The sequence below is a fragment of the Oncorhynchus keta genome, chromosome 13 (assembly GCF_023373465.1).
Source record: "Oncorhynchus keta strain PuntledgeMale-10-30-2019 chromosome 13, Oket_V2, whole genome shotgun sequence".
In the NCBI taxonomy this organism is placed as follows: Eukaryota; Metazoa; Chordata; class Actinopteri; order Salmoniformes; family Salmonidae; genus Oncorhynchus; species Oncorhynchus keta.
In genome coordinates, this window is record NC_068433.1 from 9,498,149 (window position 1) to 9,503,148 (window position 5,000).

The 5,000-nt window shown below is 44.1% G+C and overlaps 1 protein-coding gene across 5 annotated transcripts in view; it reads right to left on the bottom strand.

The window, feature by feature from the left end:
* pcdh7b (protocadherin 7b) overlaps positions 1-5,000 on the bottom strand; it is a 254,456-nt gene that overhangs the window by 103,126 nt on the left and 146,330 nt on the right. The gene's annotated exons all lie outside the window — the stretch shown is intronic.

A 5,000-nucleotide genomic window follows, 5' to 3' on the forward strand; every position in this document is an offset into this window, starting at 1 on the left:
GTATGTCTCTAGTATGTACACAGTCCATCCCCCATCATGTACCCCCATCATATGTCTCCATCATGTAGGTTAAGTATGTCTCTAGTATGTACACAGTCCTACCCCCATCATGTAGGTTAAGTATGTCTCTAGTATGTGGACAGTCCTACCCCCCATCATGTAGGTTAAGTATGTCTCTAGTATGTACACAGTCCTACCCCCATCATGTAGGTTAAGTATGTCTCTAGTATGTACACAGTCCTACCCCCATCATGTAGGTTAAGTATGTCTCTAGTATGTACACAGTCCTACCCCCATCATGTAGGTTAAGTATGTCTCTAGTATGTACACAGTCCTACCCCCATCATGTGTCCTAAGTATGTCTCTAGTATGTACACAGTCCTACCCCCATCATGTAGGTTAAGTATGTCTCTAGTATGTGGACAGTCCTACCCCCATCATGTAGGTTAAGTATGTCTCTAGTATGTACACAGTCCTACCCCCCATCCCCCATCATGTAGGTTAAGTATGTCTCTAGTATGTACACAGTCCTACCCCCATCATGTAGGTTAAGTATGTCTCTAGTATGTACACAGTCCTACCCCCATCATGTAGGTTAAGTATGTCTCTAATATGTACACAGTCCTACCCCCATCATGTAGGTTAATATGTCTCTAGTATGTACACAGTCCTACCCCCCATCATGTAGGTTAAGTATGTCTCTAGTATGTACACAGTCCTACCCCCATCATGTAGGTTAAGTATGTCTCTAGTATGTGTTAACAGTCCTGTTCCCCCCATCATGTAGGTTAAGTATGTCTCTAATATGTAGGCAGTCCTACCCTCCATCATGTAGGTTAAGTATGTCTCTAGTATGTACACAGTCCTACCCCCATCATGTAGGTTAAGTATGTCTCTAGTATGTAGACAGTCCTACCCCCCCATCATGTAGGTTAAGTATGTCTCTAGTATGTACACAGTCCTACCCCCATCATGTGTTCCTAGGTTAAGTATGTCTCTAGTATGTACACAGTCCTCAGTCCCCCCCATCATGTAGGTTAAGTATGTCTCTAGTATGTACACAGTCCTACCCCCATCATGTAGGTTAAGTATGTCTCTAGTATGTACACAGTCCTACCCCCATCATGTAGGTTAAGTATGTCTCTAGTATGTACACAGTCCTACCCCCATCATGTAGGTTAAGTATGTCTCTAGTATGTACACAGTCCTACCCCCATCATGTGGTTAAGTATGTCTCTAGTATGTAGGCAGTCCACCCCCATCATGTAGGTTAAGTATGTCTCTAGTATGTGGCAGTCCTACCCCCATCATGTAGGTTAAGTATGTCTCTAGTATGTGGACAGTCCTATCCCCCATCATGTAGGTTCAGTATGTCTCTAGTATGTGGACAGTGTACCCCCATCAGTGTAGGTTAAGTATGTCTCTAGTATGTGGACAGTCCTACCCCCATCATGTAGGTTAAGTATGTCTCTAGTATGTGGACAGTACCCCCATCATGTAGGTTAAGTATGTCTCTAGTATGTACACAGTCCTACCCCCCATCATGTAGGTTAAGTATGTCTCTAGTATGTACACAGTCCTACCCCCATCATGTAGGTTAAGTATGTCTCTAGTATGTACACAGTCCTACCCCCATGATGTAGGTTAAGTATGTCTCTAGTATGTACACAGTCCTACCCCCATCATGTAGGTTAAGTATGTCTCTAGTATGTACACAGTCCTACCCCCATCATGTAGGTTAAGTATGTCTCTAGTATGTACACAGTCCTACCCCCATCATGTAGGTTAAGTATGTCTCTAGTATGTACACAGTCCTACCCCCATCATGTAGGTTAAGTATGTCTCATATGTCTCTCATGTAGGTTAAGTATGTCTCTAATAGTGTACAGTCCTACCCCCATCATGTAGGTTAAGTATGTCTCTAATATGTAGGCAGTCCTACCCCCCATCATGTAGGTTAAGTATGTCTCTAGTATGTACACAGTCCTACCCCCATCATGTAGGTTAAGTATGTCTCTAGTATGTACACAGTCCTACCCCCATCATGTAGGTTAAGTATGTCTCTAATATGTACACAGTCCTACCCCCCATCATGTAGGTTAAGTATGTCTCTAGTACATGTCCTACCCCATCATGTAGGTTAAGTATGTCTCTAATATGTAGGCAGTCCTATCCACCATCATGTAGGTTAAGTATGTCTCTAGTATGTACACAGTCCTACCCCCATCATGTAGGTTAAGTATGTCTCTAGTATACACAGTCTACCCCCATAGGTTAAGTATGTCCTCCTACCCCCATCATGTAGGTTAAGTATGTCTCTAGTATGTACACAGTCCTACCCCCCATCATGTAGGTTAAGTATGTCTCTAGTATGTACACAGTCCTACCCCCCATCATGTAGGTTAAGTATGTCTCTAGTATGTAGGCAGTCCTACCCCCCATCATGTAGGTTAAGTATGTCTCTAGTATGTACACAGTCCTACCCCCCATCATGTAGGTTAAGTATGTCTCTAGTATGTACACAGTCCTACCCCCCATCATGTAGGTTAAGTATGTCTCTAGTATGTACACAGTCCTACCCCCCATCATGTAGGTTAAGTATGTCTCTAGTATGTACACAGTCCTACCCCCCATCATGTAGGTTAAGTATGTCTCTAGTATGTACACAGTCCTACCCCCCATCATGTAGGTTAAGTATGTCTCTAGTATGTACACAGTCCTACCCCCCATCATGTAGGTTAAGTATGTCTCTAGTATGTACACAGTCCTATCCACCGTCATGTAGGTAGTGCCTGTATTCAGGTTGTTTCAATCACGGTTCCCGCCACCTTGAGGGCATGCAAGCGAAGTCCTGTCTATTCAAACAACATCACCTACTGTATAATACGATAATAGTATTCACAAACACCTCTCATCGTGGGAATGTCCCATTCATTGCGATACAATAAACCAATTGAAATGCTATGAGCCTCAATGTTGTTCCCGGGGATGTGCTTTAGGTAAATGGCAAGTATGGGGATCATTAGAATGTGTCTTAGGGCAGGGGTGACTTAGTGCTAAAGACCATTGGTTCAAGGGTCATTGACTGGGGTCTTCTGCTTCCGACTGGCTCATTCTCTTGTAAGAGACGTTAATACGGATTATGATACAGTACAGGAGACGAGGCTGGGAAGAGAAGGAAATGGCAAGTTGTTATACACTGTCTCACGCAAAGATACACACATGAAACAGCCAACACTTACACAGAGACAATAACACACACACACACACACACACACACACACACACACACACACACACACACACACACACACACACACACACACACACACACACACACACACACACACACACACACACACACACACACACACACACACACACACACACACACACACACACACACGTACCAATACATACACACAAACTACACAAAAAAGACAAACTATAAATATATGCAAAAGGTCACAACACACAGATATGTTTCAGACATACTGAACCAACGGGAACTGGCTTCCAGACATGTTTCAGACATACTGAACCAACGGGAACTGGCTTCCAGACATGTTTCAGACATACTGAACCAACGGGCACTGGTTTCCAGACATGTTTCAGACATACTGAACCAACGGGAACTGGTTTCCAGACATGTTTCAGACATACTGAACCAACGGGAACTGGTTTCCAGACATGTTTCAGACATACTGAACCAACGGGAACTGGTTTCCAGACATGTTTCAGACATACTGAACCAACGGGAACTGGTTTCCAGACATGTTTCAGACATACTAAACCAACGGGAACTGGTTTCCAGACATGTTTCAGACATACTGAACCAACGGGAACTGGTTTCCAGACATGTTTCAGACATACTGAACCAACGGGAACTGGTTTCCAGAAATGTTTCAGACATACTGAACCAACGGGAACTGGTTTCCAGACATGTTTCAGACATACTGAACCAACGGGAACTGGTTTCCAGACATGTTTCAGACATACTGAACCAACGGGAACTGGTTTCCAGACATGTTTCAGACATACTGAACCAACGGGCACTGGTTTCCAGACATGTTTCAGACATACTGAACCAACGGGAACTGGTTTCCAGACATGTTTCAGACATACTGAACCAACGGGAACTGGTTTCCAGACATGTTTCAGACATACTGAACCAACGGGCACTGGTTTCCAGACATGTTTCAGACATACTGAACCAACGGGCACTGGTTTCCAGACATGTTTCAGACATACTGAACCAACGGGCACTGGTTTCCAGACATGTTTCAGACATACTGAACCCATTGGCACTGGTTTCCAGAAATGTTTCAGACATACTGAACCAACGGGCACTGGTTTCCAGACATGTTTCAGACATACTGAACCAACGGGAACTGGTTTCCAGACATGTTTCAGACATACTGAACCAACGGGCACTGGTTTCCAGACATGTTTCAGACATACTGAACCAACGGGAACTGGCTTCCAGACATGTTTCAGACATACTGAACCAACGGGAACTGGTTTCCAGACATGTTTCAGACATACTGAACCAACGGGAACTGGTTTCCAGACATGTTTCAGACATACTGAACCAACGGGAACTGGTTTCCAGACATGTTTCAGACATACTGAACCAACGGGAACTGGTTTCCAGAAATGTTTCAGACATACTGAACCCATTGGCACTGGTTTCCAGAAATGTTTCAGACATACTGAACCAACGGGAACTGGCTTCCAGACATGTTTCAGACATACTGAACCAACGGGCACTGGTTTCCAGACATGTTTCAGACATACTGAACCAACGGGAACTGGTTTCCAGACATGTTTCAGACATACTGAACCAACGGGAACTGGTTTCCAGACATGTTTCAGACATACTGAACCAACGGGAACTGGCTTCCAGACATGTTTCAGACATACTGAACCAACGGGAACTGGTTTCCAGACATGTTTCAGACATACTGAACCAACGGGAACTGGTTTCCAGACATGTTTCA